Genomic DNA, 14,143 nt, shown 5'->3' on the forward strand with positions numbered 1-14,143 from the left:
CTCTTCTTGCGGGAGTCACGCCTCTTCTGCGCCCTGTTCCTCCACGGAGGGGGCGCACGAGAGGCGACACTGGCTCTCTGGCCCTGTCTACGGCCCTCGGACCGTGAAGGGCCAGGCCCTCCCGCCTGCCTGGGTGTGGAACCGGATCTCAGCGGTATGCAGGATCCTGCAGCAGGTCGGCCTGGTATGCCTGCAGCACCGCCATAGTGTGCAGGGAAGCACCAGCCTGAACCGCTGTCGTGTATGCTCTGCCATTCAAACGTGCTGTTGACTTTAGCGGTTTGGATGGCAGGGTTGGAGCTCTCAGTGTCGACGCCTGCCCAGACACGAGATAGTTCGCAAACGACTCGTCAAATGGGCGGCATCGACACATACCCATGCTCTGCGATCCCCTCAACATCAGCGAAATTAACCCGCTTATGTCGGTGAATACGGGCAGAGTATGGGCTCTTCCATGCCCTCTCGATCTCCGTGTGAAGATCAGGAAGGAATGGAAGGCTCACCTGAGCTGGTGGTGTATGGCAGGGGAGAAACCGATCGCCAAGCCTACCGCGAGCGGTCTCTCCTCTAGCGCGTCGCCATGGCAGCTACAGCCTGTTGGCGGCGCGCTCCACAACATCCACCAGGTCTGCATACACGGGGCAGGGTGGCTGAGAGGGTTCAGGATCTACCTGATTATAAACCTCCTCAGCCATCTCCTGCTCGTCCTGAAGAGCAGCAACTGCAGGAAACCATTGGTGCCTGCAGTTCGCCCTCGTCAGCCGTCGAATCATTTGAGAGGTTTACAGGACTCTCAAGATGATCGATGAGCTCTATCTGGAAGCCCATGATGCAAGTCGCCGCTCTGCCTCGGCACGAGCGGGACCACGCGGACCAGACGTTGAACCCCCTTCACTCGAGAAGAGGGCCAGACGAGAGCGGAGTGTTTTAAGAGAAAAACGCTCACAGTTCACACAGAGGATTCCCTCGAGAACCTCTCGTGCGCGCTCTTCTCCCAGGCAGGAAAAAACACACTCGTGTGCTGTACATTTCATTTTCTTACCGTTTCATTGAGTAGCGTTTTCAAACAGACAGTCCCTGAAGACGATGAGATGATTTGTCATGTTTGCAAGGCGCCCTTTTATACTTCCAGGTCGCACGTTAATCATTCACGCTAATGATTCACGGGCTGTCGCCGGTCAATATGATTGACGTGATTTGATAGTGATTTCAGACACCTGTCACGCCTGAGGCGTTCCCCATAACGTCGTTGACGTATTGTTGAGTTCCCTTCGAAAGGGAACAATTACTGACTGCTTTGCCAGAAAGCCAAGGGGGTTGCAAGAAATTGAGCGTTGGAAAGGAACCGAATTCAGACAGTTTGCATTATACACAGGGAAGATAGTCCTGAAGGGAGCACTACAAGGACAACTGTACGAACACTTCTTGTGTTTTAGCACTACTCTGTGAATCTTAGTGAGTCCAGAACTTACAAAGGCACAAGGGCCTTATGCAAGCCAACTACTGCAATACTTTGTGGAAAAAGGACGGGAGATATATGGATATATGCTGCAACTTTCAGAAGATGCTCAAAACTTTGGCTGGCTTAACAACTGCAGTGCGTTTAAATTTGAAAACTATCTACATCAGATGAAGAACATGGTCCGCTCTGGAAAAAATGTCTTAACTCAAGTAGCAAATCGTCTGGAGGAAACATCAAAGCAATGTGTTTGTTTTAAGCCCTGGCGAATGTTGTGAGGTTGTGTCAAAAGGGGTGGACAACACAATGTTATGCAGAGTGTTCACCCAATTACAGCCATATCTGATGACGCCATGTGATTCCCGTCTTTATGGAGCGTATGTCGCTAGCATTAGGCACTCACAAATGCGATGCCTTGACAGAAAGGCATTTGAGAGGAGGGCATTCATGTTGGAAGAACATGGAATCAGAATTGTTGTGTCTATCCTTCATACTTTGTAGGCTGTTGCAAGATGTACATAGTTATTTATTAGTGTAATTTAAAGACACAGAGCATTAAAACCAAATCAGCAAATATCTCACAAGACTCAAGCCTTTCTGTAGAAGAACATTTTAACTACAAAAACGAAATGAGAATGTCTAGAACTTAAGAAAACAAGGAGGATGACAATAACAACAAATGGATCTGATACAAAACAGCCGTAATCATAATTTATTCACGAGGTTAGAGCATGTCCTATGGATCTATTAATAGCTAATTATAAACATTTCAACAGTTTATATTTGAACTTTTTTGTTTAATACAGGATTATTTGCGTTTTGTTGTGCTTCATTTTATTGAGCACAATGAAGTTGAGGTGGCTCCATACAGCTTGTTGGATTTGAATAACGAGGTAAGACTAAGTCCATATATATAAACATAAATGGTAAATATTAAACAGGTTTATTCTAAATGTGCAAATGAAAACAAATACATCTATGTCTGAAATTTATTGTATTGCTACTGGCCTCACTTGAACGCTGGTACTATGGTAAAAAAAAAAAATCTGCCATACCAGATAAGAAGCTATGGTCTAAACATCAAGTCAGAATATTTTCTGACACAGGTAAATTATGCAAAATAATACCTTACATACTTTTTAATCAAGACAAGAACAACAACAAAAAAAAACACTAGCAGATATTTCTATAATAAGTTATGTTGCTTTGTGAGCAGATAATTATGATCTGGCAAGATTTCGGGCAAGAAAGGCACAAGAAACATCGCATGTTGAGGACTCTGATGAGAATACGGGGAGAAAAGTCATTCCCCCAAGACGATTTAGAGGTATTTAGATATGTTATAATAAATAGGTTAAAGATCTTCCCAAATTTATTATGAAAGGTAATATTTAACATTTGTTTTTTGCAGAGGAAGAAGTCTTGCCCAGCCAGCCCAGATGGGGAAAACAGACTCAAAGCTGTAAGCATATAAACTACAACTGAAATGAGAATCAGGGCCGGCGCGTCCATATAGGCGAACTAAGCAATTGCCTAGGGCGGCACTTTTGTAAGGGTGGCAAAATGTGTGCCAACCGGGAATGAACAATTCACAAAATAGGTTATTTATATGATTTACTGAGCTGCTGCTGCCCCGCAGCGCCGGCGAGCCCCTGCTCTCACGAGTCATGACTGGGTGATGGGAAGTTCGGATCATTTCACTGACTCTCTTGTGTCGAGTCATTTCGTTTATTTAAGTGGCTTTAAATGTTAAATATCTTTTAACAGCCATTTCCCCGATCACATTCACCTACGCAATTTTGATCATATTCTGAATTAAGAAATCATAATGCAGTAAAAAAAATATTTACAGGGAACATAAATAATTACTTTAGCTTCCAAGTCTTACGTTCATTTGGGAGATCAGTTCATTGCGTCACGTGCCATAGCCTACGCAATGAACAGATCGTTCATTAATCACCTATCAGGGACTAATGCAGGATGTCGAAACGAAATAAATTATCTGGTTGCGAATATAAAAAGAGACGACTTATAAAGGAGAAAGCACACCAGGGAGTATTTGCAAGGATGACACGCCTTCAAGTCCACCATAGAACTACGAGACCGCTACCGCTAGCACAGCTAACGTTACCGAAATTTCTACAGCAGGTGCTAGCAGCATCCCGAGAGCAGATGCTAACATCAGCCTGCTTTCAAATCTACCGTCAAGTCCACAATAAACCAGGTCAGGAGGAGATTGCTTACTCAGCCAGTGACATTGCTCCACAAGAAACAGCAAATATCAGCAGTATCATCAGACCTCAGACAGCTGAACAAATAAGTGTACACAGTGAGGATAATTTTAATGATCCCAGTAATTGGCCAACAACAGTAACCCAAGGACTTAGAGACATTTTAATTGATAGAGGACCATAACAAGTGAAAGGAATTGATTTTCCCAGAGACAGTGCACACAGGAAGTTTTCTGTGTGTCATTATAGACGAACATTGACAAATGGAGAAAAGCTGGAAAGGCCCTGGCTAGTTTACTCAGTGAGTATGGATGTTACGTTTTGCTTTTGCTGTAAACTTTTTTGTGGAAGCGAGAGAAAATCAGCTCTTGGAAGAGATGGTGTTAAAGACTGGAAGAATTTGTCAAGCATCCTTAGCTACCATGAAAAATCAACTGAACATTTTAAAAGTTTTCATAAATGGAAAGAGTTGGACATAAGATTGGTCTCGCAAAACACCATAGATGCACAAAATCAGTGGAAACTTGCTGCCGAGACAATACACTGGCAAAATGTGTTGCAGCGGTTGATTAGTCTCATCAGAGTAATGGCTATGCAAAACCTGCCATTCCGTGGTAGCACAGATACATTATTTGAGCATAACAATGGCACTTTTCTGAAACTATTGGAGATGATAGGTCTTTTTGACAGCGTTATGGCTGAACACATTAGGAGAGTGAGTTCAAAAGAAACGCACGTTCACTATTTAGGCAAAGATATTCAAAATGAAGTCATAGCAATGCTAGCATCCCAGATTCAGCAGGAAATTCTCACGATGCAGAGGTCAGCTAAATACTTCTGTCATTTTAGATTGTACTCCCGATGTAAGCAGAAGAGAACAGATGACCGCGATTGTACGTTTTGTTACAACACTGGGAAGAAGTGTGGAGGTCAGAGAACATTTCTTGGAATTCACGGAGATAACTGATTGTACAGGAGCCGGTGTAAGGAAACCTGGGTCGGCTTTGGGGATGCGTATTCAAAAATTAGTAATTTTTCAATTAATAATTATTCATACGGGTTGACCCAGATAATCATACATGTTAAATCTCCCTAAAAGGGATAATATTTCACTGCATCTGCATTCATATATGTACCTAGGCAATAAACACAAATGATTATAATTAATTGGATATGTAGATATTTACAGACAGGTTAAAATTAGCTCAATTGTATATCAATACCCAATCAAAATGGATTATAATTAGATATTCAATATATCAATTATGTCTATCATAGATCGATCGTCGGGATAATCTTTAAGGGGACTAATTTCTGACCGAATCATCTTTTTGTCCAGCAAAAACCTGATCATTCGATCTCAATCAAACCTCACAAAATTATCCTACTTTATAGACTTTCAGGAGAAGCTATTTCTCTGGCCAGAAGGAACAGCCTTCCTGTTCTATAACGATTCCTTAAGTAGGCTATCAATAAATTTTTAAAGCACTTAGCTTTGGATCTTTAGACATTAAAGGGACTTGTATATGAGCAATAGAGACAGAATCAATAAATGAATATAATGCATTTAATAAAGGAAAACTACGTATACAGTTACTAACGTTACAATAAATGTATTTACAAACACAATAATGGCAACGACAATGAAAGAGAATGCAACAATAAAGAGAAAGAGAGAATGAGAGAGAGAGAGAGAATCTGGAAGGATCAGTGGCAAATTACAGACCTTAAAACCTTTGGGGAACAACACGGGGAAACACATCTTAATGCTCTTAAAGCCCGATACGAATATCTATATATTTGCACTGGCTTGTTGTGTGGCTGCTTCGAAGGCATGTGGATGTGTTCCGTGGAAGTCGGTGGGTGCAGACGGCGTTCATGGGTGGTTGGAGGGGTATGAGAGGTGGTTTCTCATAGTGTCCATTGTTTTGTCATAGTCTTTGGTAAGCTGGAAGGTTAAGGTCAGGTTAAGCAGAGGCTCTGTGATATTTTGTCGCACTTGTGGTGAGAGACTAATGCATGACCCTAAAAGTTCAGAACCACGGTTTAACGGGTTCGCTAGGTATGTAGCATAAAGCTATGTGTTTCATGTGTATCTAGCTAGTGAAGTGTGTCTTGTATCCTTATCATCTTAGCTGTGGATGTAAGGAGGCTAAGACTTATGTGGTTCCGAGAGTATTTCCTGGAAAGGGCATAGCCGAGATGAAATAACTGACTTAAGATGGTTCTTATGACTAAATTATTTCTCAGGACTTAACTAGTGGTTCCCTACGGCTTGACGAAGTGGCGGCTAGGAGGAAAAAGGACAGCTTTCCTATTCAAATTATGCTTATTATCAATCCTCAGGACTATAGTTATGCCCTAGTAATTGTTGAAATGACTTGTGTTGCAACGTCACAAAAATGAGTGCACTTGTTGAAAATAAACAAAATCACAAATAAAGGTGGCTCTGTTTCCTCTCTGGGCCCTATGGGAAATGGAACCACATTCAAACAAGAGAGGAAATGGAATTAAGATATAGCACAAGCTAGCTTTCACGTTCAGCAACATATAGATGACAAGGTAATAGCTGACTGCTATTATTATTAGAGTAAAAAAAAAATTTAAAACTTAAGTGAGTGGTCAGAACAGCGGGAATGATCTGAATGTGAGAATAATCAGTAGTAGGGGAGAGTGGGGCTGGTTGGGTCAAGGGTTGGTTGGCACACAGTTCAAATCCAGTACACTAGAGGGCGCTGCCACAAAAATGTGACATTAAAATGACTGCCCTCTTGGCCTGAACACACCCATTTAGTAAAGTCATTGAATTGTCACTAACTTTTGAGGTGAGGATAACTTTTCTATTTTACTGTGTTAAAACAAAAAAAACGTTCTCCCCACTAAATACATATTAGAACTATGATAGATAGAGATATATAAAATGTAAGGATTTCAGTTGATAGAGATAGGATCAGCTATTGTTTGATAGGAAATTTAAAAGTCTCTGATGAGTGATGCTATGTGGCTAACATAATTTCAGTAAAGAGGTGTGTCCTAATGTGGGTGGGGTTGGTTGACACACTGATTTGGGGGTTGGTTGACACATGTGCCAACCAACCCCATTATAGCCAATTGGTTTTAAATGTATTAATTTATGCATTTTACACGTTAAAACATAATATTTTATAATATCATATATATATATATATATATATATATATATATATATATATATATATATATATATATGCTTTACATATTTATCGGGATTGTATGTTATATTCTCATGAACATAAAATAAACTCATGTAAAAAAAAACATTTTCTTTTAGAAGGCAAAATGGTCAGAAAATATTTAAGAACAACAGACAGGGCAAAGACACCAGCACAGATTATGCTAGAGGCAGCCAGACAGGTGAAGACTCATAAAAAAAGTATTAGGAGCACAGCAAAGGACTTCAAAATACCATTCAGCACACTAAGCAGATACTGCCACAAGATCAGCCAGGATGAGATTGAAGGCAAGAAAGAGCTAGGTGTAGCTGTTGGTTACATCAGGAACAGACAAATATTTTCCGCAGATTTGGAAGAGGAGCTGGTTAAGTATCTGTGCAAGTCAGCCGACATTTACTTTGGCCTATCACCCAGGGAGGTTAAAAAGCTAGCCTTTCAGCTTGCTGTGTCACATGACATCAAGGTGCCTGAGACCTGGTCAGAGCAGCAGCAAGCTGGCCGTGACTGGTTTACTGCCTTTTTGAAGAGGCATCCTTCCCTTTCCATCAGGAAGCCAGAGGCCACAAGTCTTGCTCGTGCTACGAGTTTTAATAAAGAAAATGTTAAAGCCTTCTTCAACAACCTAGAGACAGTCATGCAAAGGCACCGGTTTCCTCCAGGTGACATCTGGAACATGGATGAGACAGGTGTCACCACAGTCCAGAAACCAAACAGGGTCATTGCCAGGCGAGGATTTAAGCAAATTGGGTCAATAACCTCTGCAGAACGAGGGACGCTTATTACCCTTGCTTGTGCAGTTTCAGCCACAGGGAACAGCATTTCTCCTTATTTTATCTTCCCCAGAGTAAATTTCAGGGACCACTTCATTCTCAATGGACCTACAGGTTGCAAAGGAGGAGCAAACCCGTCAGGATGGATGAAGGAAGAACACTTTGTTGAATTCCTGAAGCATTTTGTGGAGAGTACAAAATGCACAAAAGAGAAGCCATGTCTCCTTTTGCTTGACAACCATGAGTCCCATCTCTCTATCAGTGGCTTGAACTATGCCAAAGAAAACGGTGTAGTCATGCTATCATTCCCCCCACACTGCTCCCATCGGCTACAGCCTCTTGACCGCACTGTGTATGGGCCTCTGAAGAGGCATGTCAACACAGCCTGTGATTCATGGATGCTGAACAACCCTGGCAAAACCATGTCTATATATGATGTGCCTGGAATCGTTGCCACAGCATACCCATTGGCTTCAACCCCAAACAACATCCAATCAGGATTCAGGGTGACTGGAATTTTCCCCTATAACAGGGATGTTTTTCCAGAAGAGGCCTTTGCCCCATCTTATGTTACAGACCGGCCAAACCCAGTTCCAACTGCCGATCTTGTTGCTGTCCCCGATGAGCTTCACCCTGCCACAGACAACGTTGCACAACAGCTTCACCCTGCGACAGACAACGTTGCACAACAGCTTCACCCTGCCACAGACCATGTTGCACAACAGCTTCACCCTGCCACAGACAACGTTGCACAACAGCTTCACCCTGCCACAGACAACGTTGCACAACAGCTTCACCCTGCCACAGACAACGTTGCACTACAGCTTCACCCTGCCACAGACAACGTTGCACAACAGCTTCACCCTGCGACAGACAACGTTGCACAACAGCTTCACCCTGCCACAGACAACGTTGCACAACAGCTTCACCCTGCGACAGACAACGTTGCACAAAAGCTTCACCCTGCCACAGACAACGTTGCACAACAGCTTCACCCTGCCACAGACAACGTTGCACAACAGTTTCACCCTGCCACAGACAACGTTGCACAACAGCTTCACCCTGCCACAGACAACGTTGCACAACAGCTTCACCCTGCCACAGACAATGCTGTGCCCGGACCAAGTGGTTTTTCTGCTGGTACTGGGAGACGTCCCCAAACCCCAGAAGAGCTGCGCCCATTCCCTAAGGCTGGGCCTAGGAAAGTTGTTGGTGCCGTCAGAAGGAAGAGGAAGACCGCCATCCTGACAGACACACCAGTCAAGCGACAACTGGAGGAACAAAAGGCCGCAACAAAGAAGAGACTCTTCAAAAAAAACAAGAAGCCACAACTGAAAGCTCCATCCAAAGCTCCTGCTCCTAAAAAAAAACAGAAAAGGAGATCATCGTCTGAGTCTGATGAAGATGAAGAGGAATACTGTCTGGTTTGTTTAGAATCATATGGGAATAGCCGACCTGGGGAAGTTTGGCTTCAGTGCCTGAATTGCAAAAAGTGGGCCCACGACTTATGCACTCCAGGTCTACCAGTCTACATCTGCCAGAACTGTGATTCATGTGATTCATCTGATTGAGACACAGACATCTTGAAGTTAGCCTGCTAGTTAGCCTAACAGCATTTTTTCTGTTACTCCTAATACTACACACACACACACACACACACAATTTACATATGTTAAAAATAATGAATGTTGTATAATAATATATACATATATATAATATGTAAAACAGTATATAGTAGCCCTATATATGATATAATATTATATATATTAATATGTAATACAGTAGGCTATATAGTAGCCCTATATATGATATATATATAGACTTTATATTATAATAATACTATTATATGTTGTATATTTACAAATAAGTTTGTAAATACACACACACACACAGACACACACACACACACACACACAAAAACTGTTGTTTAGTTTAAATGAATACAATCTTGTTTGTTTTGAGTTTTATGGGAATAGTCGGGGTAAGTTTAGCTTCAGTGCCACACACACACACACACACACACATAAAAACGGTTGTTTAGTTTAAATTAATACAATCTCGTTTGTTTTGAGTTTTATGGGAATAGTCGGCCTGGGGAAGTGAGGTTTGGTTAATAATTTGGTTAAAATGGGCAGAAATTCTGTTGAATGTTATTCTGCATCTGGTTTGAATTAAATGCTCAAGTTCTTTATATTGTTCACCTCATTCTTTGTAACTATAGCATCTTTGCCAACCAACCCCATTGCATGTGCCAACTAACCCCCATACTGGGGCTGGTTGGCACAAGTGCACAACATCACTTTAATGATGAATAAAACATTTTTAGGAATCATTTGTTAACATTAAATGTATCTGTTGAGTAGCTGAGATCTTAACCTTTCAGTTGTTACTGGTTAGACTATTTTAACATATAGCATGACTGAGAAATATGACAGAGAGTGAAAAGTGTGCCAACCAACCCCGCTCTCCCCTACTAGTGACTAAACTTTGGATTTGCCTGGACCAACACTCCATAGTGGGTTACAGCGGTTGCGTGTTCAAGACCACTCTGTGTGTGTCCCTCCAAAGGTTTAGTAAACATGCTAATGAAAATTCTCATTACTATGCGGATTCTTCTCTAGCTAAACATTTTACATGTAATTAACGACTATGCCTAAACTAGTGAAGGTGAACTTTAGCTGAGAAAAATTGAAAGTATGGAAAGTGAAGAATTACAAACCCTAACTGGGGTTAAAGAAAGTATTCTAGAATACTTTGCACCGTATAAACAAAAGCTGTAATTAAGGCTTCAAGTAAATGATGCTAACTGCTAACTGTAGAAGTTATTATTTAGCTTAGCCTAAGCTGGATGGATGCTAGGATAGGTTAGCTTAGCCTAAGCGGGATGGACGCTAGGTTAGGTTAGCTTAGCCACCTAGGCTGGTTTGTTTACAAAGTGACATCACAAGTTAGCACTTCCTGTGACAAGTCGTTGTCATGGGAACCAGAGCATGTCAGAACAATTTGACAGTACCTGAAGAATGTCTGCACATTTTAGATGAGTTATGTTTAAACGGGTTGAAAGGGGGCGCCTATACTTTAAGTCTTTCAAGAACTTGATGTTACATTCAGTAAAATGCACATGTGTTTTGGCATTTGCTAATTTTACTCATGGAACTCTTATCTTTAGTTTATACAACTTATTCTATTTGTTTACAGAGTAAGGAAATAGAATTGTTGTAAGTCAAAGCTTGTTTAAGCATATATAGTTACGTCCCTCTCATGCATAAATGCTGACTTTTAAGCGAGTGAACAGTTTTGATTGCGAGGTAGCTCTTTGCTTGTAGATGCAGCTAAAATTTAGGTTAATTACATCAATCTAACAATACTTTGTAAGTCCTTTACATTGTAGAAAGGGGAGCATCACCCAGGTCTACATATATATATATATATATATATATATATATATATATATATATATATATATATATATATATATATATAACACTGTCCTGAGCTTTCTTTGTCAGAAACAGGTTTAGCAATACTGCAATTTGGATTTCTTTAACCAAAGCAGAATAGATATCGGTAAAGTTTACAAGCTGCTGAGATGAGTTTTTTTTTTTTGTCAAACAGACTTACGCTTTACTGCTGAACTTACTGATATTAGTTGGAAATCTAAGACTCTTTCACTTACAGTAGAGATGTCAATTCCAGCTATTGTTTTATCTGCATTTAGACAAGCCAGCAACCAGTGATCAAAATGCGTATCACATGTTGTGTTCCGTTTGGATCGCAATGATCAAATGCACACCTGTACGTTTACAGTAGTTTCAAACTCAGGTGGTTTTCCTACACTATGGCGTCATGGTAACGTATGCCTTATTTGGAGCTAGTGTTTCCTGTAACCCTTCATTGTCATGGAAACTAATGTTTAGCAGTGTCATTTCAACCAGCATGTAGCAAATGTTTCTTTCAAAAGAGTCGTGCATAGTCTGTTGGCAGGTGAGGCTTACACGTCCATTCAAGATTTTCTTTAAATCAGTAAAATTCTAATTTTTTAATGCAGAGTCTTGCTTCTCTTTGAGCACACATTTTCATCTACTTTAAAAGTTTTATGTCTCTGCATTGCAGTGGAGCTCTGTGGTTTGGGTTTCCCGGTTGAAACTGGCTGCAAACCAGTCATTCTCTGACATATTCTGCCACGTCTTTCTGCCTGCTGGGCCAGTAGGCCACTTGCTTCAGTGTCTCATAAGTGGCCCTGGTGCCGTGGTGTCCGGCACATGGTGCGTCGTGGGCATACATCAGCATGACCCCCCTTTAGGCACTGTGGCACCACAAGGGTTTGGCGCAGTGATGTCATCAGGTGCATACAACAGAATGTTGTGTGTCACACGCATCATGTGTTTGATTTCATGTAGACGTCTGAGGCACGGATTATCTGTGAGTTCAGACACCGTGATAGGGTGGTTGGAGGGGTCTGAGAGGTGGTTCAGAATAGTCTGTTTGGATGTTTCGCAATGTCTGAGTAGCTTTCGCTGAACTGCCGTGAGTAATTGCACACCCCTAGAAAGCTTCGCAGCTCTGAGATGTTGGTGGGTGGCTTGATGTTTTGAACAGCTTGAATATGGCTGGACGGCGGTTCGATGCCCCGCGATCCGATGAGTAGGCCTGCATAGTTGACTTTGGTTCAACACCACTGTCCTCTGTGGAGGGAGTTCTTGGTGCCGGCAGTGGATAATTGGTTCAAAACATAGTCTATCTCTTTCAGGTGGTCAGCCACTGCTGTGCTTTCATGAGAACATCATCAACGTAGATAAGGTTGCCTCTCATTCTGGCATCTGGGCATGCTTTGTTCAGGGAGGTGTTAAACTCAGCAGGTGAGTTGGCATAGCCGAACGGGCACCTGGTGAAAGTGAATTGTCTGTTGCTGAACTTGAAGGCTAGCTTGTGCTGATCTTCTGGATGCACAGGTATGGTCCAGAATCCAGAGGCCACATCAAGTTTAGAGAAGATTATGGCTCCTCTGATTCTGGATATTTCTTGCTCCAGCTTGGTCATGGGCCATTGGGACAGTGGCACCTGTTGATTCAGTTTCCTGTAGTCAATGGTGGGTCGCCACTTGCCGTTTGGTTTGAGGACGGGCCAGATGGGGGCAGAATAGGTGCTGTTTCATTGGACGGATTACACCTTTTTCAAGCATGGATTCGAAGATCTCTTGCATCGGTTCATGTGAAGCGATGGGGATCTTGTACTGCCTGACAAAAGTGGGAGGACCATTAGGGTGCATTGGGATGTGCACAGTGTGGAGTTCGGTGAGACCACAATCTAAAGAGTCTTTGACAAAGGATGCTTTGAACTTGTAAAGGACTTGTCTGAGTCTGTGTAGATCTGCATCATTTTTAATTGCGTCAGCGTTGAGACTCAAATCCTGGGTACGGCTCCTCTGTTGGTGTGTCGTCTGTCGTGTTGGCAGGCAGAGGTGCAGCAGTGTATACTGCAAGGGGTTGGTTCTCTGTCAGTTCTGTTCTGCATACCTGGTCTTTGTCCATTGGCATGACCGAAGTGATGGAGATGAGTTTGAAGGGTGCTGCGAACACTGTGTGGTTTGTTCTCCCTTCGGGTATCATTGAAGATGGGATGGGCCCAATGATTGTTAGTGTGAGTTCAAAGTCATGGAAGTCATGGCTCACTAGCCATCCCACTCGGTAGGCCTTGGGAATTGTGATGTCCCTTCCATGCAGTTGTTGAAAAGGATGTAGACTACACGAGATGACACTTCGGAAAGGGGTGTGGCTTCCAGTGTGAGTCCAAGTTCAACACATTCGGGTGAAGGTTGAAATAAGCCCAGCGTGTGGTTTAGGGTTTGACCACAACGCATGTTGAGCCGGATGGGCACGTGTTTAAAGGAAGGTCCGGTGTGTCTTCAATGAGAGCATTGAATAGTGGAACACTGATGGCTGAGTTGTCTGCCCATAGTGCAAGTACAATGTCAGTAGTGGTTACATCATTCAACTGCAGGCCAGTAGTGGCCTTGGGGCAGAAGGAATCAGAGTCTTTGGTGAGCTGAAATGTGCAGAGTGGTGAAGTTGAATCTTGGTCTGGTGCTGGAACTGTGTCCCCGTGGCTGGCTGTGAGAGTTCCCGTGAACTCTGTGACCTGACAGTCTGGCTCTGCGGGAATTCTCGTGACCTCTGTGACTTGACAGTCTGGCTCGGGTGGCCTGTGTGACTGGAGGGGGAGGGGTTCCCGCACTTGAGCCCAAACTTTCAGTTGTTTGAAGTTCAGTAAAGGTTCAAAGCGATCTAGCAGGTTTTTGCCAATTAGAAGTGGGTAAGTGTTAATTTTTGATATGTGCACTGGGTGAATCAGACTCATAGATCCAATTGTCAGGTGAATGGGAGCTACCTGTTCGAGCCGGATGTCGTTCTGGCGGTACGACTGCACATTCAGCTCACACGTTTGCAATGTCAGAGTTCGATCTTGTCTCTT

Source organism: Siphateles boraxobius, unplaced genomic scaffold (genome assembly GCF_051911475.1).
Source record: "Siphateles boraxobius isolate OS27281-9 unplaced genomic scaffold, OSU_SipBor_1 102, whole genome shotgun sequence".
Taxonomy (NCBI): Eukaryota; Metazoa; Chordata; class Actinopteri; order Cypriniformes; family Leuciscidae; genus Siphateles; species Siphateles boraxobius.